General features: G+C 44.5%; 1 protein-coding gene and 1 pseudogene across 1 annotated transcript in view; one reads left to right on the top strand and one right to left on the bottom strand.

The window, feature by feature from the left end:
- The window catches only part of LOC124595148 (rho-related GTP-binding protein RhoE-like), a 316,233-nt gene that overhangs the window by 174,533 nt on the left and 115,292 nt on the right, over nucleotides 1-26,408 (bottom strand). The window lies entirely within an intron of this gene.
- LOC124596892 lies at nucleotides 29-146 on the top strand (annotated as a pseudogene).

The raw sequence follows: 26,408 nt of genomic DNA, 5'->3' as shown, positions 1-26,408 counted from the left end.
ATATTATGACGGTTCTCTCCACCACAAAGGCAACGGTCTTGCCGCAGTGGATCCACCGGTTCCCGTGAAATCACCGAAGTTAAGCGCTGTCGGGCGTGGCCGGCACTTGGATGGGTGACCATCCGGGCCGCCACGCGCTGTTGCCATTTTTCGGGGTGTACTCAGCCTCGTGATGCCAATTGAGCAGCTACTTGACCGAATAATAGCGGCTCCGGTCACAGAAAACCATCATAGCGACCGGGAGAGCGGTGTGCTGACCACACGCCCCTCCTATCCGCATCCTCAACTGAGGATGACACGGCGGTCGGATGGTCCCGATGGGCCACTTATGGCCTGACGACGGAGTACTCTCCACCACAAACTGTAAAGATGCGTTCGCTAGGGAACACAACACATTGTAAGGGGCCCAGAGTGAAATTACTGATGGCCCATCTTCCCATGCAGCCTCTGTGTGGGTGACAAGTGATAGGTGTTAAACTTGTGACCGCGACTATTCACCACACAAATTACGCTGCATCTCCTCAAACTAGTTGTTCTCTAAGTCGGTATTCAGCAGGTAATGGTGCTTTTATGGAACCGCCTCGGTGCTCGCTACTCGCCGCAGTGGTGAAACGCGTCCACGGAGTCATACCGGAGGATTAACCTGCGCCGTCGCTGCTCGCTACGAACCTCGGCAAGCGATGGTGTCAAGCGACCGTCGTCGCGTGTCCTGGAACTTGTTCCGTGGTTGGCTGCTTCAAGGTCACCGTAGCAGTTAGATTAATCTTATCTTCGAGATCACTGAAAAATCGATACGTAAAGAGCTGTACTATATTCCTTAATACTGGTACTTGAAACGTTGTAAGTACTCTTTCGAGGGTTGGTGTGCGTCTAACTTCAAGTATCTTCCAGCTCGGATTTTTATCCACTTCCTAATGCTCTCTGGTGATCAAACAAACATGTGACCACTGGTGCTGCCATTCTTCGTATACTTTTTGTCTCTGCTGTTAGTCTTACCTGGTATGGATCCCACACAGTTAAGCTGTATTCTAGGATGGGTGGCGTTAGTGTTCTGTAAGCAATCTCCTATATAGACTAATTGCATTTTCCCAGCATCCTACCAATGAAATCACCATACTCAGACAGTAATGTTGTCATAATTACAAATGAATATTTTACACAGGCAGTTTATTCAGCCGTTTTTGGACGCATAACTATCTGGAACCTGGGGCATACAGATTACCGTAACCGTTTCGTAATGGATATCATTAGGCGTAATAACTATTGGAAATTAGTTCTTTTCTTTTTCTTTTTTTTATTAGAATATCAGCATGAAAATCTACACGTGGCAAATGTAGTATGTGAAGTAGATGTGGATAAAAGGTGAAGAAATATTCCCTCGGTGTGATTATACGTACGAATTACTGTTCAACAATAATTACGTTAATAATTTCAGATCGAATCTTCATGCCATAACTATTCTGGTTCAAAAACATGAGCTGTTGCTAGAACTGGTGAAAATATGTGCAGTGTGGACGGTCTACATTCAAAGGGTGCATCCATACCTCTTATTCTTTCTCGTTACCTAATCTCATTTTTGGAACGAACGGGCCAGTATTATTGTAGTCAGGTGACGCATAGGGAACATAGTTTGTGCTTCGCACACTGCAAGTAATTCACTCAACTAGCAATGTAAACAGTGACATCGTAAAGGTTTCCGGCGAGAAGTGAGATTCCTGCGCCATCTGCGAGTAGCGAGGGTGCAGCGTAAACGTACCCTAGAAACGTAACACGCGACTGAGCTCTTAGACCAGCATATCGCATACCATAAGCCGTGGCTGCACCATTGATTTCATATCGGCATTCGCCGACCATCAGCGTCTACGTTCTCGTTAGATGCATATGCCGTGTTTATTCCATGTCAACAATATCCATAGCAGACCGAACCTTGTTTCTGGGTGCATTCCGACCTGCTTTGTATACGGCAGCGATGTAGAATATAACTGAGCATGACTTTAAACAGCGCATCGAGGAAGCTTGTCATTCCATCACACATCCACAGCTCGCGATCTAGTGGCTAACGTTGCTGCCTCTAGATCACGGGGTCCCGGGTTCTATTCCCGGCTGGGTTGGGGATTTTTCTCTGGGGACTGGGTGTTTGTGTTGTTCTCATCCTCTCATCATCGTCATTTGTGAGAGTACTAGACTGAATTGTGAAGGGAAAGTGGACTGTGTGAAAATTGGGACTTCGTACTGGCACTGATGACCGCGCAATTGAGCGCCCTCAAACCAAACATCAAATTTCATGACACAGCGTGTTATACACCCATCCTTTTATAAGTCCCTAACTAAAATTGATAGAAATTTTATTACATTTTTAACTGATTTGTACACAATTAGTTTAAGTAATCAGTTATTCGCGGTAAAAAATAATATTATATTTAGAAAATTGTAACTCGTTGCTGTAACTCTCTGGAAAATACCTAAATAAATTACGGGGGTTGGAGAGAAATGTGGAAATACCACGAGAAATATATGCTTCTACATAAATTCAGGTGGTAGCCAATGGTACAGGTTGCACTATTCTACATGACCGCCGGCCGCTGTTGCCGAGCGGTTCAAGGCGCTACTGTCTGGAACCGCGCGATCGCTACGGTCGCAGGTTCGAATCCTACCTCGGGCATGGATGTGTGTGATGTCCTTAGGTTAGTTAGGTTTAAAGTAGTTCTAAGTTCTAGGGGACTGATGACCCCAGATGTTAAGCCCCATAGTGTTCAGAGCCATTTGCCATCTACTTGACCACTAGCGGGACCCGTGCAATGTCCTCAGTACGTTGCAAGCATCAGTCGTGATCATAACAGTGTTCTGGGTAGCTGTGAGTGAGTTTTGTTGGAGCCAAGTGACTCTGAACGTGACCAAATTGTTGGTGCTCGTATGGTGGATGGTTCTGTAACCAAGGTAGTCGAAGTGTTTGGAGTTTCAAGAGGCGCCGTATCGAAGATAAACCGCATTAGAGGAAAGTGGAAAAACATCAACCATGAAGTCACAATGCGGAAGAAAATGTGTGTTGAGTGATCGTGACAATCAGTAGTCAGCAGAACGTCGCACTCGCGAACCCTGCCAGCAACAAAACAACACGAACGGAGCTGGGAATTGTTCGGCGAGAAGGAATTCGAACATCGCACACCAGTAATGCTAAAGCCGGTAACAGGAAAACTTGGCGCCAAAGCAATAAAACCTGGACAGTGGAGAATGTCATTTGGTCGGATGAGTCTTGTTTCACACTGTTTCCAACTTCTGGCCGAGTTTACATCCCAACCAGGACTGGTTTTGGGAGCACGAGGTTGAACTGTCGCATCTCCCCTCATCAATACAATCACCAGATGTCAATATTATTGAGAATTTGTGATCTCCCTTGGAGAAAAGGGTGCCTGATCATTATCTTGTCAATCATAATAGTTACCTTGGTATCAGATTCGTTTGAATTCACACAGAAATTGTATTTATGCATTCCGAGACTACTAGAAGATGTTATGAATGCCAACGATTTCCTACAAAAATTGTGCGTGGTAATGTGTTGTGTTTGTAATGTTTCCATATTTTTGTCCGCCCCCTGCATGTTCACGGCCCCGTGGAAAGAGCAACGTTTCTGTTTACGTATGTGAGAAAATATTCAGTTCATTTATTATTTTGTAATTTACAGAGAAAAACCCCTTATCTGAAACACCCTATATTAGCAAACACTGCACCGCACTACATACACATCCATTAGTTAACTACACTCAGCAAGTACACTTGAGACACGACTCTGACACATCGCGAGTAGATGAACCATTATGTGCAAAGGAATTAGGCAGCTGACCACACCGCAGCCAACAATGACACACGACTCGTGACTCTCTTCTGTGAAATATCGGTGACTTGCGATATGCTAGGTGAAGCTAGCTGTCAAACGCTAGGGGTGTCTTGCGCAGTCCATTCCGCGCTATATCGTTGAAGTCATCGAGACGATAGGGAGGGAGAAGCGGTAAAATAGAGAAACAAGGAATTGCGGAGAGCAAGCATGGAACATCTCTATCAGAAGGCTGGCGAATTACGTAATTTATTGCTAGTATACTCGAGTGTGCACGACGTTAAGTGATCACGTACGTTCCGAAATGAGCGACTTCGAGATAAGAGAAGAAAAGGGAGATTGCGCGAACAATAGCTGGAAGTGCGAGCGCTTTCCGAGTCTGGCCAGTGGAGGCATCGTTAATCAGTGCCGGCTTCCGTCCAGACCGGCTGGTTAGAATTCCGTGGACCCAGCCCGCGGCCCGGCACCGCTTTGAAGTGCGTTGGGAGCTGTACAAGTGGCTGAGGGTTGCAGCCTGTTGCTGTTCCCCGGAATTATGTGGTATCTACACCTTAACAGACAGATCGTCGTCGCATTCCTTACCTCTCGCGTGCTCGCGTTACAGTTCCACAAAGCAACACCTGATTAACTTAAACACTGTCATTTGCGAACCATGGACGAAGGGTATCAGACGGATGTCATATTCCTTGACTTCCGCAAAGCGTTTGACTCGGTGCCCCACTGCAGACTCCTAACTAAGGTACTAGCATATGGGATTGGTTCCCAAGTATGTAAGTGGCTCGAAGACTTCTTAAGTAATAGAACCCAGTACGTTGTCCTCTATGGTGAGTGCTCATCGGAGGTGAGGGTATCATCTGGAGTGCCCCAGGGAAGTGTGGTAGGTCCGCTGTTGTTTTCTATCTACATAAATGATCTTTTGGATAGGGTGGATAGCAATGGGCGGCTGTTTGCTGAAGATGCTGTGGTGTACGGGAAGGTGTCGTCGTTGAATGACTGTAGGAGGATACAAGATGACTTGGACAGGATTTGTGATTGATGTAAAGAATGGCAGCTAACTCTAAATATAGATAAATATAAATTAACGCAGATGAAAAGGAAAAAGAAGCCTGTAATGTTTGAATACTCCATTAGCAGTGTAGCGCTTGACACAGTCACGTCGATTAAATATTTGGGCGTAATATTGCAGAGCGATATGAAGTGGGACAAGCATGTAATGGCAGTTGTGGGGAAGGCGGATAGTCGTCTTCGGTTCATTGGTAGAATTTTGGGAAGATGTGGTTCATCTGTAAAGGAGACCGCTTATAAAACACTAATACGACCTATTCCTGAGTACTGCTGGAGCGTTTGGGATCCCTATCAGGTCGGATTGAGGAAGGACATAGAAGCAATTCAGAGGCGGGCTGCTAGATTTGTTACTGGTAGGTCTGATCATCCCGCGAGTGTTACAGAAATGCTTCGGGAAGTCGGGTGGGAGTCTCTGGAGGAAAGGAGGCTCTCTTTTCGTGAATCGCTACTGAGGAAATTTAGAGAACCAGCATTTGAGGCTGACTGCAGTACAATTTTACTGCCGCCAACTTATATTTCGCGGAAAGACCACAAAGATAAGATAAGAGAGATTAGGGCTCGTACAGAGGCATATAAGCAGTCATTTTTCCCTCGTTCTGTTTGGGAGTGGAACAGGGAGAGATGATGCTAGTTGTGGTGCGAGGTACCCTCCGCTACCACCGTATGGTGGATAGCGGAGTATGTATGTAGATGTAGATGTAGATTTTACCCACGGCGGATTAACGATTGTGGGTGTGTAACGCAACCAACCACAATACTTTTAAAATGCTTTAATCCAATGCCATCACCGGTTTCGGGCTATTGCATCTGCCTTCACGTGGCTACCAATTCTAGTTACAATGATGTTTTCGTCAGCAGCAGTCATCTTCTCCTGCAATGGTCCAGGGGACGGCACTTTGTCATCCTATGATCCTTATGGTAATGTATAAACCGTAGCAGTGTGGGCAGTTCATATATTCTAAATAAACTACAGTGGCACATGAACACTTCATAATACTTTTTATCTCTGTTTGAGCTTGACACAGGTGCATTATATTCGATGATTTTTTTGTAGTGAATTTATTCACCAACGATCAACACACTGTTTAAATTTCCTTTATTCCTACATCAGAGAAATTCTGCACAGTCGAGATGTACTTCTACTATGCAAAATCAAAACAACTGATCTGTATAACGGGCAGTCAAATGAAAACGAATCAGATGGAAAAAAGTAAGTAAACGGTTTATTATTTTAAAAGTAATCACCCACCCAGATGGTCCCAAGGTTTTTATACCACTGTGAAACATGACGATTAGTGCCTTAATGGAAACATGTTTGCGATTGACTACGGGACTATGATTGTATCCACTTACCCAAACGTGCACTTGTTTGTTCGAAGCAAACCGACGGCAATGAATGTCTTTCTTCAGGGCTCCAAAAATATGGAAATCGCGTAGGGAGAGATCAGGACTGTATGAAGGATGTGTAAGTGCTTCCCTGCGAAACGTCTAAACCGTAGTGGAAATAACCTTGGCAACTTGTGGGTGTGCATTAACCTGCAATAGCATGATGCTGTCCGTCAACCTGCTGCTGACAGACTTTCCGGAACACAGAGCCACAATTAATGTACAGTGGTACGTGGACACTTGTCAAAAATGGAAGTCCTCCTCAATTCAAAAGGCTCAAGAACTTTCACATCATTCTGTTGCAGGTTGATACCCGCCCACATTTTTCCAAAGTCGTTTCGAGTGCGCTGCAGAAGTTTCGCTGGGAAACCCTCACACATCCGCCATACAGTCCCGATCTCTCCCCGTGCGATTTCCATACTTTTGGAGTCCTTAAGAAAGACGTTCGTGGCCATCGATTTGCTTCGGATCAAGGTGAGGACGTCTGGGTACAATCATGGTTCAGTACGCGACCGTAAAAATTTGTCCATGAAGGCACTGACCGTCTTGTCTCACAGTGGGATAAATGTATTGACAGTTATAGGGACTATTTACGAAATAGTAAACATTTATTTACTTTTTTCCCTCCTATCTTGTTTCCTTTTGACTGTTCTTTACACTATCAACCATTGCTCAGTTTTGATAATATCTAACAGTGATTCCATTGGCAGGTTCAGTAGCCGCAACGTTGCCTGTGGCTTTCTTAACACATCTATTATTGCAATTGAAAGAGAATCAGCCCTCGGTCGCTATATTTTTAACAAATTAACCTGGTTTCAACACTGCTAGGAGTGTCTTCTTCAGAATTTAAAACAAAGAATGATCTATATTCTATAACATGGTCACAGAATAATGACTAAAAACGTATGATAGGGTATAAGTACCTGCACCACGCAAGTAACGAGCAGCCCTTACTGGCTCGCCATCACAGTTTTCTTTATCTTCAATAGCTTTGTGACTAATGCCCTTTTGGCATAGTTATTATTTTATAAATGACATATAAGTACTGTCAATCTTTTATGATGATTCCGTACTTATACCCTATCATACGTTTTTAGTCATTATTCTGTGACCATGTTATAGAATATAGATCATTCTTTGCTTTAAATTCTGAATAAGACACTCCTAACAGTGTTGAAACCAGGTTAATTTGTTAAAAATATAGTTACCGAGGGCTCTTTCTCTTTCAATTGTAACTATTCACGGTCTCTGAACGTGCAGCCATGTACAAAATTTTTTGCGTCTATTATGGCCTTTTTATAGCCTGGACGCCGTTTTAACCGATTAGTGCTCAAATGCCTCTTTCTTCGCTCACAGTTATAAATTGCCGAAAATTAAGAACGCGCCCTCAGGAAGGGCATCCGGGCAGCCTCCACCATTAACCAAATCCAGATTAACATGTCGATCCCCTGAAGAAGGCCAGGAAAAACAAGGTCCACAGCGAAAAATAACAAGAGGTCTAGGCACTAACGAAAGCATTCTGACGGCCGTATATTTCCTGCACGCGAGTTGAAGAGGAAAGGGACGAAGCATACTTTTTTACGCTCCGTAGAATGCATTGTGGGGCTTAAATGTAAATGTAGAGTTCAAACGACAGTTTCATCTTTAAAGATTTCCCTCTGTCAACATTTTACACCGAAAGTATAGTTTCACAAACTTGCTTTCGCTTAATGTCACTACATTCATTTTATAGAAGAAAGTTTTCTTCAACTATATATTCCCCTCTTGATATTTTCTTTTTTTGATAACTGAGCGAGGTGGCACATTGATAAGACAATGGACTTGTATAACGTATTCAGAACGACAGCGGTTAAATGCCCATTCCGTCCTCCACAATGTAAAGAGAATACTGCGATGTTTCCATCGATAGAGCACGGTCTGTTTCTTTCCTCACTATTCCCCAAACCGAGCTTGTGCTGAGGCTCTGCTGACCACACCGTAGACGGGACGTCACACTCTGTTCTTCCCTCGATCGTTCCTTCTTTGTCTCATTGACCATAAAACACATCGCATTACAAATTAATGTGCCCAGACGCCGTAAGTAAAATGGTTGATGTGTGATTACGGACCATGTTTGAACTTCAGAGCTTATCTATATTTCGGAATTCAGAATTTTTCTGCCTCAGTTCTGTGTAATGTAAGAAAGCGTGTACGCTCATCATTTCCGAAAACCTCCGTTAACCAGATTAGCAAAGGTGTAAGAAGTAGTTAACATTAGCATGAATAACAGAAACAAAAACAGCTAACTACACGTGTTATGAAGAAACATTTCAACTTGTTTTGAATAGCCACATCCCGACCTTTATCGCACCAAAAGCAATCTGCAATCTCCAATCAGATAGGACATATATGGCGACAGATAATTTCCGTCGCTCTCTGACGAGACTCCACTGTGCCTTAATTTATTACGTTCGGGGTCAAATCGAATGGCGCGATAGGCGTAATTAATAGCATGTCATCAACGGCTGTAATCGAGATTTCCTGATGAGCTTGTCATATCAGAAGGCTGGGTGCCTAACAACACTGGTAGCCCTTCGGTGCTCATTGTCTCTGTGACTATACCACCAAGAATGTTGTTTCTGGATTCACGATATGGCCCATACAAAGTATGTGCTTGATAAACTTTCCTTGCATTTTGCTTTAGGAGGCAACAACTATTCACATTCTGCATTACCTATTTACACGAAGAGTGGCGTACACCGTTATTTGCAACCCAAATACAGTTAATGGTTGAATATATCGTCATCTACAGTCTAAATACTAGTATTGGTCAAGAAAGTGTATCGATTATTGGTGTTCAGGATGGAGTGAAAGGACATCCACAGCTTGGTTAACTTATTAGTGATGTAACTTCGAAAACAGTTAAACTGAAAGATAAGAGAAACCGGATAATTTAATTAGAACTTGAGTTTTTTCAGGCAGATAAAATGCGTACTTCAAACTGAATGTGCATGTCTGCTGGTAATGTTCTGCTTTGTCTCATTATGTTGTTCAACGGCTCACTGTGTTATCTGACGTCCTAACCACGCTATATCAACACTACACAGTTAGCTCGTCGGCCTTCGTTATCTCTACAGACTTTGTGTCGTGATAACATACTTAAGTCATATCACAGTATTCAACTCTCACCGTCTCCGTCTCTCCTCCCCCTCCCTCCTCCTCTCTCTCTCTCTCTCTCTCTCTCTCTCTCTGTCTCCCTCACACACACACACACACACACACACACACACACACACACACACACACACACACACACGAGCGCGTGAGCGCGAGCCCGCTCCGTGTATCGGTCATGATCTATAACGCCTAGAGCATTTGCTCTCGGGCACGTCGTAAGTTCAATACGTGAAATATAAATAATGATAATGTCACATAATAGCCAAGCCGATTCTAAGAGATACAAATTATAATAAGGGTAAATTATAATCGCAGTTCACCTGATTATATAAATATTATAGGTAGTCATTTCACTACCACGTGCTAATGTAATATGTCATATAATAAAATTCGCGGCAGACACATTATTTAATGGACAGTAGCTGGAATAGCGCGTGGCGCTAGAAGTTCTGTGACTGTTAACAAATTATATGCGATTATTGATGTCTCTTGCTCTGGTTTGTTATGGGAAGAAGGTTAACCTAAGGGAGATAAAAAGTAACAACTGTCCGTATTGGGACGGTATTTAACAAGAATAACAGTACGCTGATGTACAACGTGATAACTGTGACTCCTATCTGAAATAAAAGAAGGTGAGAGTAACTTCAAACGATGATTTTTCCTTGTGATTAAATACATCTTCTAACGTGAACGATAGCCGGGGAGAATTGCCGACTGGTGACTGTGCAACTAGAATCTGCAATACGGACTTAAAACGCAATCGACGGATACTCATTCTCGTCAGTGAATAATAGCTCCTGACCTCACGAGCTATTTCATCCCAGCTACGGTTAGCAGGCTCTTTCTCTTTTTGTGTGTGTGGACTGTTTCATTAAAAGTATCTTAAGTTTATTTCAGCAGAAACGTTAACTGGAGGAATTACAAACCAGAAAGGTCCGAATTCACACTAAACAATGATAATGAAATTCACCATATAGAGAACAAAGATACTCTTTATCTGAGTTTTGAAAGTTGAAAGAATATTAGACTAGCATCAAATGTGCCAACTCCTGGCTACTCTATGCACTATGCGGAGTGATTCATAAAGAACGAACAGGTTTCAGTTGTTTATTACGGACCAACTATGAAAGACGCAAACACATTGCGCATGCTACTGGATAGAGGAAGGTTCAAAGTTTTAAGTTCGCACAGACACCATACCACATAGTCTACATGAGCACAATGCACTGCTCGAGAAACATCGAAATGGTAGTCCGTTTCATTCCACACATGAACCGACAGGTCCTTGTTTATTGAATCGACAGCTTCAGCAATTTGATTTCTCAGCTATTAAAGAGGAGCTGCCATAGGTGTAAAAAGGCTCTGCCTTTTATGTATCCCGATAGAAAAAAATTGCAGTGTACAAGGTTGAGTGAACTGGGAAGCCAAAAGCAATGAACACGATCTTGTTATCCATCTCTTCCAATGCAACGTTGTGGGATGATGTAAAGATAACGCTGCATCTCAAGGTGAAAGTACGCCGTCATCGACAAAAGTTACTGGAATCTTCGGGAAGTTGAGGAAGCAACCCATTTTGCACATTCAGTTTCCGTGAGTTTCTTTAACGGTCGACGACAGCGCCCGGTTTTTCTGGCCCCCAGATTCGTACTTTATCCGATACGTGAAACCTCGATTCTTCCGAAAAGATGAGTCGTTCGGAAAAAGTGTCCTCTGCCATATTCTGGAGAACTGAAATGCAAAATTCATACCTTCTGTTAGGGGCGCTGGGACGCAGTTGCTGCAGTGACTGCAAGCTGTAAGGCTTGATATGCAGGCGTCATTTCAAAATACGCTACAACGTTGTTTGAGCACGTTTAAGTTCCTGACCTGCCCGTCTTGTGGACTTCGGAGGGCCCCGTGTGAACGCATCTCGGATATGCTCGATATTTTCATCAGATCCAAAGAAGAGCGGCGCGTTTCGTCACTGGGTTATTTGGTAACCGTGATAGCGTTACGGAGATGTTTAATAAACTCAAGTGGCAGACTCTGCAAGAGAGGCGCTCTGCGATGCATCGCGGTATAGCTTGCTGTCCAGGTTTCGAGAGGATGCGTTTCTGGATGAGGTATCGAATATATTGCTTCCCCCTACTTATACCTCCCGAGGAGATCACGAATGTAAAATTAGAGAGATTAGAGCGCGCACGGAGGCTTTCAGACAGTCGTTCTTCCCGCGAACCATACGCGACTGGAACAGGAAAGGGAGGTAATGACAGTGGCACGTAAAGTGCCCTCCGCCACACACCGTTGGGTGGCTTGCGGAGTATCAATGTAGATGTAGATGTAGATATAGATGTAGACGTGCGTGGCAGAAAGCCATGAACAAGATCTTGTTATCCACCTCTTCCGATGCAACGTTGTGAGATGATGTAAAGATAACGTCGCATCTCAAGATGAAAGTGCGCCATCATGGACAAAAGTCACTGGAATCTTCGGGAAGTTGAGGAAGCAACCCATTTTGCACAATCAGTTTCCGTGAGTCTCTTTAACGTCCGACGACAGCGCCCGGTTTTTCTGACTCCCAAATTCGTACATTATGGCGGTTAACTTTACCCAATAAATCCCTCTGTACATGCAACCAACTTCCAAGAATTTTGTATGCCAGTCTATGCGCATAGGAGGATTCTTGCTGAATCGACGGCGGAATGCACTTTGCACTTCAACAGTCGATTGACTTCGCGCAGATTCCAACACAGAAAATGATATCTCTAGTCGTATAATGGCCATGATGCTGCAAACAAAGAACAACGCAGCTGTGCCAAAACTCTGAACTTTCCTCTGTCCAGTGATACGTGCAACGTGTTTCTGCCTTTTATACACTGAAGAACCAAAAAAACTCGTAAAGCTGCCTATTATCATGCAGGGCCCCCACAAGGACACAGAGGTGACCCAACACGACGTGGCATGGACTCAACTAATGTCTGAAGTAGTGCCGAAGAGAACGGACACCATGAATCCTGCAGTGCTGTCCATAAATCCGTAAGAGTACGACGGGGTGGAGATCCCTTCTGAACAGCAGGTTGCAAAGCATCCCAAATACGCTCAACAATGTTCATGTCTGGGGCGTTTGATGGCCATCGAAAGTGTTTAAACTCAGAAGAGTGTTCCTGGGGACACTCTGTAGCAATCCTGGACTTGTGGCGTGTCGCATTGTCCTGCTAGAATAGCCCAAGTCCATCGGAGTACACGATGGATATGAATGGATGCAGGTCATCAGACAGGATTCTTACGTACGTGTCACCTATCAGAGTCGTATATAGACGCATCAAGGGTCCCATAATCCCTCCAAGTGCACACGTCTTACACCATTACAGAGCCTCCTCCAGCTTCAACAGTCCCCTGCTGACATGTAAGGTTCATGGATTCATGAGGTTGTCTCCATACCCGTACACGTCCCTCCACTCGATACGATTTGAAACGAGACTCGTCCGACCAGGGAACATGTTTCCAGTCACCATGTTTCCATCCACTCGAAACAATTTGAAACGAGACTCGTCCGACAAGGCAGCTTGTTTCCAGTCAGCAACAGTCCAGTGTTGGTGTTGACGGGCCCACGCCAGGCGTAAAGCTTTGTATCGAGAGGTCATCAAGGGTACACGAGTGGGCCATCGAATCCGAACGCCCTTATCGATGATGTTTCGTTGAATGGTTCGCACGCTGACCCTTGTTGATGGTCCAGCACTGAAATCTGTAGCAATTTGCGGAAGGGTTGCACTTCTGTCTCGTACTTCTGTCACGTTGAACGATTCTTCTAGTCATTGTTGGTCCCGTTCATGCAGGATATTTTTCCAGCCGCAGCGATATCGGAGATTTGATGTTTTACGAGACTCCTGATATTCACGGCACACTCGTGAAATGGTCGAACGGGAAGATCCCCACTTCTCCGCTAGCTCGGAGATGCTGTGTCCCATGGCTCGTGCGCCGATTTTAACTCCACGTTCAAACTCACTTAAATCTTGATAACCTGCCAGTGTAGTAGCAGTAACCGATCTAACAACTGCGCCAGACACTTTATTGTCTTATACAGACGTTGCCGACCGCAGCGCCGTATTCTGTTTGTTTACATATCTCTGTATTCGAATACGAATGCTGTACCAGTTTCTTTCGCGCTTCAGTGTAGTTTGTCTGCAATAAACAATCGAAATCTGTTCTTTCTTTTTGAATCACCCGGTAGATATTAACCGACTAAATCATTTAAATTTCGTCGGAGACACGAACATAAACGAAGCTTCGACATAGGACAGAGCACTCCTTTTGATTACTTAACTTTACTGTCTGTGAGAGTGTTTCATTATTCTACTGTAAAATATTTAGCCGTAGCAGCGACGGGAGAATTTACGTTATATCTCTTACAACAAGCGAAGAGAAGGAAAGAAATTTCTAGAAAATACACTGTGCTACGGCTATCGACGAGTACGTGGCCGGGGTAAGACACGGACTAACAGCTGTCCGCGCACAGACAGAAAAACGCCCGCTTATTGCGGCGCTTCGGCACGTGTCGACCGGAAAGACAGCGCAATTAGTGGCGATCGATGGCAGAGGTGAGCCACGTGTGTGCCGTCTGCCGGTCCAGACACACACACACACACACACACACACACACACACACACAGTCCGCGGCCTCGCAGGCTGCGACGTGTTGACACACTGACGGCGCCTGCCCACCCCACTCAAAACGTCACTCAGCGCTGCAGCGCAAGGGGCGTGGCCGTGGCAGTGCAGAGCGGCAGACAGTCGTCAAGTTTTAATTGTCACCTCGAAAACATAAAGCTGTGTTATAAATTTTTTTGGTTGACAGTAGGCGCATGTTTACAGTCGTGGTACGTACTGAAATCCCCGTATCACACCGCCAGAGATAACGTTGGTGAAAGCACAGTTTAACACAACAGTCACTACACTGCGACAGCATCGCGCCAATCCACCAGCAAGCTACACTTCTGAATGCTATATCCGATGAGTGTGAGCAGTACGGTTTATATTGATCTGAAACATAGTTTTAGAATAGGGATAGCCATAAAAATGGGCAAAAAATAAAAAAAAATGGCACCACACCTGCCTTCCTTTACTTTCTTAAGGAGCCTGGGACGTATGAAACGCTACATTTCAGGACAGTTTTTTTACGATTCTCTTCTAGCCTACAGATTTTTACTGAAGAATGTCGTTTTCTTTTTAAAAAAAATATCTACGAGATAGCAGAAGACCTGTCCTTTTCCAGAAAGACGACGTATACCTATCAAACAACGGGAAGTTTGGTTCACTATACTTCCAGCCAAATCAGTGAATCTGCTCCGGCCGGTGTGGCCGTGCGGTTCTAGGCGCTTCAGTCTGGAACCGAGCGACCGCTACGGTCGCAGGTTCGAATCCTGCCTCGGGCATGGATGTGTGTGATGTCCTTAGGTTAGTTAGGTTTAAGTAGTTCTAAGTTCTAGGGGACTGATGACCACAGATGTTAAGTCCCATAGTGCTCAGAGCCACTTGAACGATTTGAAGTGAATCTGCAACGTAGTAAACTTGTATGGAATGCAACTTAACATACTGAACAAGCCACCGAAACTGTATCTAAAGTGAAATCGTACTGAAATGATAATAAATCGTCAAAAGTAATGAAACTGTTTCCCAACACAAGAGAAACTAATTCCACAATTGTTTCCACATCTGAGCCACAAACGGAAAGAATCTACTGCCACATTTGAGCCTCAAACGACAGGAAAATACAACACATTTCCTTTTGAAGCAACACTGATTACGTTCACAAAAATATTAGGGTATCTGAAAGTCGAGTGAAGTGTAATAATGGGCGAATCATTAGACGCTATACAAAAAATTTACGTGTCAAGTAAAGTGCTTATCATAACAAAAACAGACAATAACAGAGATATATGGTTCTAATGCATGGAATATGTGTTTAGCCGGTCGTGTGGCCGAGCGGTTCTAGAAGCTACAGTCTGGAACCGCGCGACCGCTACGGTCGCAGGTTCGAATCCTGCCCGGGCATGGATGTGTGTGATGTCCTTAGGTTAGTTAGCTTTAAGTAGTTCTAAGTTCTAGGGGACTGATGACCTCTTAAGTCCCATAGTGCTCAGAGTCATTTGAACCATTTGAATATGTGTTTTTGCTTTATTACTTCCAGCGGTGTAAGCTGCAGTTATGCACATGTTCGAAAATACCTCTTCATGTTCAGGAAGGAGAAATTTCGATCTCTGCAGCATTCGGGCAATGAAAGAATTCATTGATCACAAACGAAAATTTGTACCAAAGTCCGGTTCAAACCTAGGTCTCCTACATACTAGGCAGATACGTTAACCGCCTACGGCACATTGATGCAGTGGTCGAACAGCACTGCACGGACTACCCAAGCACACCTCTCCCCTTAATCTAAATTCCCACTTGCCGTAAAGTACCTACGTAGCGTTCCCTAGCTCCTTTTCCTCTCCCTGCTCACCGCATCACGCGAAGTCCTGCACTAGGTCGGGGGAAGAGTGCTCTGCACTGAATGACCATATTGGCGTTCACGGAGCATATATATCTACAGGAGTGGTGTCTGTTAGGACATGTCCAAAAGAACATTCACTACTTAAATAGAAATATTTCTTCACAAATAAATTGTCGCTTACGTCACTGAATCACTGATTCAAATGCCTCTGAGCGCTATGGGACTTAACATCTGTGGTCATCAGTTCTCTAGAACTTAGAACTACTTAAACCTAACTAACCTAAGGACATCACACACATCCATGCCCGAGGCAGGATTCGAACCTGCGACCATAGCGGTCACGCGGTTCCAGACTGAAGCGCCTAGAACCGCACGGCCACACTGCCCGGCACTGAATTACTGAGATCCGGCTGTTCTTACGTATTTTATGATACTTCACGCCTCTTGATAATTTACTAGTGCATGCAACGCAAGATATAGTAATTATTCAGTTAAATACGTAGAAAAATAATTAAAGACAAACATTATGCTCATGAAGCATGTGACTGCTTCCTCACCGCTTGGAGCGTTAGTGTCGTTCCAGCTCTCAAACGGTAGCAACTTTCGCAGCATACAGTTTCGCTAATGTATGTATTAGGCTTGCAATTGAAGTGTAACAACGCTACAAACAATCCACGCTGAGTTGGCGATGGTGTATAGCAACAATGGAGCAGCATGTGACGCATTGATTGGGTGGCGCAGACAATGGTGAAGAACGAACTTGTAGATCATCTCTGTGAGAATAAACAGGAATCGTAAGAGCGTCTCACAATCGAAGCGATAGTGGATAAGGTGTAAATAAGTCACGGACCACTTTCCTACTTCTCGTGTGACATGTTGAAAATCACGGAAGTTTCTGACCCCTGAGCTCCACAACTGCTCACATCCAAGTAGGAAGCTCACGGAGGCGAAGAAGCGACAGAAACGTTGCACTAGCGTAAGAACAATCTTCATGACTTTTTTTAGTCCCCAAATCACGGACGAGTGCTGGATGTAACACTATCAATTTCGGAAAAAGGTGCAAAACAAAATGGAAACTTGTAGATTCACCACCGCCGTCAAAAGCGAAGATCCAACATCAACGGGCTTGCCTTAAAGTGCTGCTAAGAGATGATGCTTGTAAGGCGCATACTACTGAAATCAACTACGATGTTCAGAGGGCTGTGGAGACGAAGCGAAGTTGTTCAAGGCGGTGTCTGTGCTCCACGACAACAGCCCAGCTCATCTGGCACAGAACAGTCACACATCTACGTCTACATTTACAGCTACGTGATTACTGTGCATTTTACAGTTAAGTGCCTAGCAGAAGGTTCATCAAACCATCTTCAAGCTACTTCTCTACCGTTCCACTCTTGAACAGCGCGCGGGAAAAACGACCGCAAGCTCTAATTTCTCTTGTTTCGTTATGACGATCATTTCTCCCTGTGTAGGTGGGCGCTAACAAAATACACTCCTGGAAATGGAAAAAAGAACACATTGACACCGGTGTGTCAGACCCACCATACTTGCTCCGGACACTGCGAGAGGGCTGTACAAGCAAAGATCACACGCACGGCGCAGCGGACACACCAGGAACCGCGGTGTTGGCCGTCGAATGGCGCTAGCTGCGCAGCATTTGTGCACCGCCGCCGTCAGTGTCAGCCAGTTTGCCGTGGCATACGGAGCTCCATCGCAGTCTTTAACACTGGTAGCATGCCACGACAGCGTGGACGTGAACCGTATGTGCAGTTGACGGACTTTGAGCGAGGGCGTATAGTGGGCATGCGGGAGGCCGGGTGGACGTACCGCCGAATTGCTCAACACGTGGGGCGTGAGGTGTCCACAGTACATCGATGTTGTCGCCAGCGGTCGGCGGAAGGTGCACGTGCCCGTCGACCTGGGACCGGACCGCAGCGACGCACGGATGCACGCCAAGACCATAGGATCCTACGCAGTGCCGTAGGGGACCGCACCGCCACTTCCCAGCAAATTAGGGACACTGTTGCTCCTGGGGTATCGGCGAGGACCATTCGCAACCGTCTCCATGGAGCTGGGCTACGGTCCCGCACACCGTTAGGCCGTCTTCCGCTCACGCTCCAACATCGTGCAGCCCGCCTCCAGTGGTGTCGCGACAGGCGTGAATGGAGGGACGAATGGAGACGTGTCGTTTTCAGCGATGAGAGTCGCTTCTGCCTTGGTGCCAATGATGGTCGTATGCGTGTTTGGCGCCGTGCAGGTGAGCGCCACAATCAGGACTGCATACGACCGAGGCACACAGGGCCAACACCCGGCATCATGGTGTGGGGAGCGATCTCCTACACTGGCTGTACACCACTGGTGATCGTCGAGGGGACACTGAATAGTGCACGGTACATCCAAACCGTCATCGAACCCATCATTCTACCATTCCTAGACCGGCAAGGGAACTTGCTGTTCCAACAGGACAATGCACGTCCGCATGTATCCCGTGCCACCCAACGTGCTCTAGAAGGTGTAAGTCAACTACCCTGGCCAGCAAGATCTCCGGATCTGTCCCCCATTGAGCATGTTTAGGACTGAATGAAGCGTCGTCTCACGCGATCTGCACGTCCAGCACGAACGCTGGTCCAACTGAGGCACCAGGTGGAAATGGCATGGCAAGCCGTTCCACAGGACTACATCCAGCATCTCTACGATCGTCTCCATGGGAGAATAGCAGCCTGCATTGCTGCGAAAGGTGGATATACACTGTACTAGTGCCGATATTGTGCATGCTCTGTTGCCTGTGTCTATGTGCCTGTGGTTCTGTCAGTGTGAACATGTGATGTATCTGACCCCAGGAATGTGTCAATAAAGTTTCCCCTTCCTGGGACAATGAATTCACGGTGTTCTTATTTCAATTTCCAGGAGTGTATTTTCACACTGTGAGGAGAAAGTTGATCATTCAAATTTTGTGGAAAGCTCTCCTCGCAAAGATAAACGCCTTCGTTTTGATGAGTGCTATATCCTAATTCCCGTATTATATTCGTGGCAGTCTCTTCGCTGCCTCGCGATGACAGAAAACGAGCTGCCCTTCTTTGAGCTTTTTTATGTCCTCTGCCTATCCTATTCCGATGTGGATCCCAACCGTACGGCACTACTCCAGAAGAGGGCGAACAAGAATAGCGTAAGCAGTCTCTTTAGTACACCTATTGCGTTTTCTAAGTGTTCTGCGAATAAATCGCAGTCTCTGCTTCGCTTTTCCTACGACATTACCTATGTCATCGTTCCAGTTTAAGTTATTCGTGACTGTGAGCCTTAAGTATTTAGTTGAGCTGATAGCCTTTACATTTCTGTGATTTATCATGTACCCGAAATTTAGCTGGTTCCTTTTGGTAGACTACTCATGCGGATGTCTTCCCACTTTTCACTACTAATAGTCAATTAGCACTTTTCGCGCCATACAGATATCTTGTATAAATCGTTCTGAGCATCTGATGACTTTACAGGTGGCAAATGACAACATCATTTGCAAACAATCTAAGACGGCTACTCAGATTGTTTCCTAAAATGTTTATGTGTATTAAGAACAGCAGAGAGAATATAATACCTTTTTGGGAAGCGCCAGGTGCTACTTCTGTTATACTCGATGACATTTCGTCAGTTACTACGAATTGTGACCTTCCTGATAGGACATCACGAATTCATTCCCACAACTTTGATGATACTTCGAGTTCGGTGGAGAGCCTGTGACCATCATACGTTGGCTGGGGCGACGCAGCGCACACAGTGTTGAGTTAAGTAATATTATTGACTTGGTCCATATGTACCGTGTATTTGTAAATAAAATTTATGTGGTCTTGCCGCTGTAGGTGTTGATTTTAGCCTTTGACTATGCCCATTTAGGCAAGCTGCTTTATATTTGTTCTGAAGAAGGCGTGGTTATCCACGCTGAAACCTAGGTAAACACCAGGTAGTTTGTGCAATCGAGGCGGATTTTTCATAATTATTTTGATACTTCATAGGTACACAATTTGATAAAATAAGGCGGAACAGTGTCAAATGCCATTTATAAATCTAACAATCGTATGGAATCACGCACGTTGCTTCTTTGGGCAGATCGCCTACAAGTTTCTGATGCTGTCGAACGGATGCCACTGAGTTTTCTTCACACACTCAGAAAGTCAACTTATCTTGCATCGTGAGAAGTGGAGTTCCTCAATCAACTGTTTCAAAAAGGATTGCACCTGATGCCATACAGACATTGTTACATGACCTCACAGACGCAAATAAGGAGGCAATTACCACATTTATACAGTGAAAAGCCAAACCAGTACGTAGAACATACTCGTGATAGCCCCAGAGTGAACTTTTTTGTGTCTGAAGTTACCTAAGGTGTACAGACATAATACTACACAGTATTATGGATCTGGATATGCCCACGTTTTATAAGAAAAGGAGAATCTTCTGCAGCGGTATGGACAGAGAACTCAGAAAGAGACTCATAAAATGTCTTGTATGGAGTGTTCTTCTATATGGCGCTGAAACATGGACTATGAGGAAAAAAGACAGAAAGGCTGGAGGCTTTTGAGATCTGGACATGGCGGAGGATGGAAGGAATAAGTTGGATGGACAGAGTAAAAAATGAAGAGGTACTGAGAAGAGTGGGAGAGAAAAGGCAGTTACTAGATGTAATAAAGAGAAGAAAAAGAAATTGGATTGGGCATATATTAAGAAAGAATGATGGACTGATAAAAACAGTTTTAGAAGGTTATGTAGAAGGGAAAAGGAAGCGAGGAAGGAAGAGATTCCAGATACTGGATGACATGATGGACGGTACAACATACAGCAGCCTTAAGAAGGAAGCAATGGATCGCAGAAAATGGAGAGGCAAAGGACCTGCTAATATAGCAGATAACTGATGATGATGATGATGATATGCCCACGGTTACATGTTGGAGGTATTCGCTTTCAGCAAGACGGAACTCACTACCTCAGGGAACTTCTAAATGCTCTCGATAATGACTTTGTGAGGAGAAACTGACTTCAGATGGGACGTTTGCTGTATGACCAATAGCAGGCACATTCAGCTAAAGTGAAAATCAGAGTGGAAGATAAAGTGACAGGGAATGTGTGGGAAAACTTGCAGTATTTTGCTACAAGATAACACCTCTACTACCTGTATAAAACGTCTCAATCAAATTCTGTATATAAATAAAGTTGTAAAGTGCTTTTAGAATCACTCTTATGAATCAAACTAAGAGCTCAACTATATTCAGTGGCGTTATCATTCTATAGGATGTTCTGAAGTCGGACGACCGTTGCTTCAACCGCAGCCCACGGTGTCATCGGACGTTGGTAGGAAGGTGTTGTGAGCACACTATTCTCCCAGTAGGTAATGTCAGCTACATAAAGTTAGTAGATTACAGATGCGAATGATAACACAACACTGCACACTGAAAACACGCTGTCATCAGGTACCTAGATGGGAAAGGATCAATCTACCAGAATTAATATCGTCTCCCCATATCATTACAGAAGAACCGACTCGTGGAGATAACATATTGGACCTACTGATAACAAACAGACCCGAACTTTTCGAATCTGTATGTACAGAACAGGGAATCAGTGATCATAAGGCCGTTGCAGCATCCCTGAATATGGAAGTTAATAGGAATATAAAAAAAGGGAGGAAGGTTTATCTGTTTAGCAAGAGTAATAGAAGGCAGATTTCAGACTACCTAACAGATCAAAACGAAAATTTCTGTTCCGACGCTGACAATGTTGAGTGTTTATGGAAAAAGTTCAAGGCAATCGTAAAATGCGTTTTAGACAGGTACGTGCCGAGTAAAACTGTGAGGGACGGGAAAAACCCACCGTGGTACAACAACAAAGTTAGGAAACTACTGCGAAAGCAAAGAGAGCTTCACTCCAAGTTTAAACGCAGCCAAAACCTCTCAGACAAACAGAAGCTAAACGATGTCAAAGTTAGCGTAAGGAGGGCTATGCGTGAAGCGTTCATTGAATTCGAAAGTAAAATTCTATGTACCGACTTGACAGAAGATCCTAGGAAGTTCTGGTCTTACGTTAAATCAGTAAGTGGCTCGAAACAGCATATCCAGACACTACGGGATGATGATGGCATTGAAACAGAGGATGACACGCGTAAAGCTGAAATACTAAACACCTTTTTCCAAAGCTGTTTCACAGAGGAAGACCGCACTGCAGTTCCTTCTCTAAATCCTCGCACAAACGAAAAAATGGCTGACATCGAAATAAGTGTCCAAGGAATAGAAAAGCAACTGGAATCACTCAATAGAGGAAAGTCCACTGGACCTGACGGGATACCAATTCGATTCTACACAGAGTACGCGAAAGAACTTGCCCCCCTTCTAACAGCCGTGTACCGCAAGTCTCTAGAGGAACGGAGGGTTCCAAATGATTGGAAAAGAGCACAGATAGTCCCAGTCTTCAAGAAGGGTCGTCGAGCAGATGCGCAAAACTATAGACCTATATCTCTTACGTCGATCTCTTGTAGAATTTTAGAACATGTTTTTTGCTCGCGTATCATGTCATTTCTGGAAACCCAGAATCTACTATGTAGGAATCAACATGGATTCCGGAAACAGCGATCGTGTGAGACCCAACTCGCCTTATTTGTTCATGAGACCCAGAAAATATTAGATACAGGCTCCCAGGTAGATGCTATTTTTCTTGACTTCCGGAAGGCGTTCGATACAGTTCCGCACTGTCGCCTGATAAGCAAAGTAAGAGCCTACGGAATATCAGACCAGCTGTGTGGCTGGATTGAGGAGTTTTTGGCAAACAGAACACAGCATGTTGTTATCAATGGAGAGACGTCTACAGACGTTAAAGTAACCTCTGGCGTGCCACAGGGGAGTGTTATGGGACCATTGCTTTTCACAATATATATAAATGACTTAGTAGATAGTGTCGGAAGTTCCATGCGGCTTTTCGCGGATGATGCTGTAGTATACAGAGAAGTTGCTGCATTAGAAAATTGTAGCGAAATACAGGAAGATCTGCAGCGGATAGGCACTTGGTGCAGGGAGTGGCAACTGACCCTTAACATAGACAAATGTAATGTATTGCGAATACATAGAAAGAAGGATCCTTTATTGTATGATTATATGATAGCGGAACAAACACTGGTAGCAGTTACTTCAGTAAAATATCTGGGAGTATGCGTACGGAACGATTTGAAGTGGAATGATCATATAAAACTAATTGTTGGTAAGGCGGGTACCAGGTTGAGATTCATTGGGAGAGTGCTTAGAAAATGTAGTCCATCAACAAAGGAGGTGGCTTACAAAACACTCGTTCGACCTATACTTGAGTATTGCTCATCAGTGTGGGATCCGTACCAGGTCGGGTTGACGGAGGAGATAGAGAAGATCCAAAGAAGAGCGGCGCGTTTCGTCACTGGGTTATTTGGTAACCGTGATAGCGTTACGGAGATGTTTAATAAACTCAAGTGGCAGACTCTGCAAGAGAGGCGCTCTGCATCGCGGTGTAGCTTGCTCGCCAGGTTTCGAGAGGATGCGTTTCTGGATGAGGTATCGAATATATTGCTTCCCCCTACTTATACTTCCCGAGGAGATCACGAATGTAAAATTAGAGAGATTAGAGCGCGCACGGAGGCTTTCAGACAGTCGTTCTTCCCGCGAACCATACGCGACTGGAACAGGAAAGGGAGGTAATGACAGTGGCACGTAAGGTGCCCTCCGCCACACACCGTTGGGTGGCTTGCGGAGTATCAATGTAGATGTAGATGTAGATGTAGATGTAGAAGTCTAACAAATATTTATAACTGCTCTTTTCTCTACGTAATTTGTTTCTCAGTAACCTCCAAATATAAGCTATCTTCTTCCTACTGCTACGTTTTCATGGGTAAGTGTCATAACGTCGTTAAATCGCCAGTGCGTGTTTCTCGCATACTTAACGACATTTCAGATTACTACACTTAATGGATATTCCTTACATATACAGCTATAGATTTTTCGTCGTCGCCAAACGACATATAGGTTCCCATCTCTACAGTCCTCGAGGTCGTAATGAAGGCTAGTAACTTCCCAGCTGTACGGGAAAGCTTAGTCCCCAGCGACTGAATCCATTCAGCAGCGGGAATTCTCTTGTACCAACTTTTATGAAGACTCGTTCCGCTTACGGCGTCCCGGATAGTCCGCTAATAAAATTTCTTCCTTCTCTCTCTCCCTCTCTCTCTCTCTCTCGCTCTGTGGAATTGCCAGACTAAAGTTCCCTCCGCTAATGGAGGTAATGAAATAAAAGAAATCCACAGTCTATCCTGGGCAATAAATCAAATTTCTTTCAGAAACTGCGAAAAGCCTTCGCAGCGATTTGTAGCAGAGGGAAGTCGGCCCTGTCGCTGTCGTTAACGAGTTTCATAAATTCTGGCCACTGCCGTCCAAGTTCTCAGATTCATACGGACAACTTACTCGCAGTGTTGCACTGGGGTATCAGCCAGATTCACGTGCCCGGAACATCAACTGCTGCCACATGTGCAACTTTAAAGTGGCTGCCATAATTCTAAAGCATCTTCCTCAAGTACCGTCCATCGTCACGTACACACCGTTTACCTCTCGCTTGTATCCTAGTATGAAGAATATAAATCACACGTGACAGTAGATACGCTAAAAGAGGAACACGAAAATGCAGGGATTTTCATATTTTCCCTCTCGAAATATTTTTTCCATCTTACTGGAGTTTATAAAGGAAACAGAAAGCTATTCTTGCAACTCGGAACGGAGATGAAATGTAAGAATCGCACAATTATTATGTTTAGCTTACAGTTTGTCTTTCACTGTGCTCTGATCGATTACGAATACATTACGTACAATGGATTGTTACGTGACGCTGACTTTGCATCAAACAGCTGCAGTGAACCATATGGAACCAAACTAATGACAACACAATGAATCACAGTCTTTTTCAAACCGATACGCTAAGCTGGACATTCGTATTAGTCTACGAATGGCTTCTTCACAGAGCTGGAATTTGACTTCTACCGTCAGTGAATGACTGAGTTTTTCGTAGTGGGACGCGAAATATTGAGTCGGTGCTGATTTTTTTTTTCGAAGCAAATGCTCGTGAGACCCTCAGTTTCTGTTTTTTTTCTTTTATTTTTTTGCTGGGTATTTCGAAACATAAAACTTCACGCGAGTATAATGAAGAATCCACAAGAAATTGTGTCAATAAATTAACTCATTTACGAGGTCTATCCGGAAAGCAAGATCCGATAGGTGCAAAATGGATACAACAGTGAATACCGGTGAAGCTTTGCACAGATGTGTTGGACAGTGTATCTAGTATGCTTGTCGATCGCGTCACGTCGCAGTTCTGAGCAAACAGTGAGCACGTAAAGATGCCTAGAACAATACTGTCTCCGTCAAGTACCGGTAGCCGCTGTGAGAATTGCCTGATCTCGTGCAAACCCACTTAACGTACATGTCAAGCATTTCCTTCTTAACGACAATTCTTGGCCGCACACGGCAGGAACAATGACGACGCCCCTATAGCGTTTTCGATGGGAGGTATTTATACCCTCCATACAGCCCGAACTTGGTCCCTCTGATGTTCGTCTTTGCTCACACGAGCCGCTGTCTATGAAGACAACATTTTGGTACATACAACGAACCACAGATCGGCGTAGAGAAGCGGCGGAAAGCAAATGCGGCTAACCATTATGGAAAGTTTGTACAACGCTACGACAAAAGTCTAAGTCGGAGCGACGTCTGAGTTAAGAGGTATCTGGAAGGTGTAGCAAACTGTGGCAAATACATTTCTGATTTTCACTGAGGCTTCCATTTCGCGACTGATTGGACCTTACTTTCCAGATAGCCCTCCTACTTAATAAATTACGTTGGCCTATTTTTTTAACTTCCTAAGCAGAACAAACTGATGTGATTCAGTACTAATATTACAAGTGTATACCCTTGGATTAAATATATAGAAATGGGAAGGGAAGACCAGAATTCTCCGTCTAGTTGATACCGAGGTGAATGAAGATGGGCAAAAGTATAGTACTCATCAACAGGAATACCACAGCACAACTCTACAAACGATCTGTTGCAGGTAATACAGTGTTACCTTTCTCCCACCAAAAATTCTGGATCACCCAGGAAGTTATAGATAGCTCTGCAAGTTGAAAGGAATCCCAATCGTGAGGTATTTTCCTTTTCTTCTCGCCGGAATACAAAGTATTTCATGAAGTCGAAATCAGCTTAATTAACAGACAAAAACTCAGCAACCCAGATCCTGACAGTAGCAGTCTGGAATATACACACATCAAAAAAAGTTTTGCATCACCTCGGTTCAGAAAGTTCCGGAACCTGTACAGAAAATTGGAATAGAGATCAACATAAACAGCATTTCTGCCCTTTTTCCTGCTCATGAAAACCACACATTGCATGTTGTACCACCATACAGCGAGACCTTCAGAGGTGGTGGTCCAGATTGCTGTACTCACCGGTACCTCTAATACCC

The sequence above is a fragment of the Schistocerca americana genome, chromosome 2, assembly GCF_021461395.2.
Source record: "Schistocerca americana isolate TAMUIC-IGC-003095 chromosome 2, iqSchAmer2.1, whole genome shotgun sequence".
Lineage (NCBI taxonomy): Eukaryota > Metazoa > Arthropoda > Insecta > Orthoptera > Acrididae > Schistocerca > Schistocerca americana.
The sequence above is the reverse complement of the archived record's forward strand: the minus strand, read 5'-3'. Positions and strand labels throughout refer to the sequence as shown.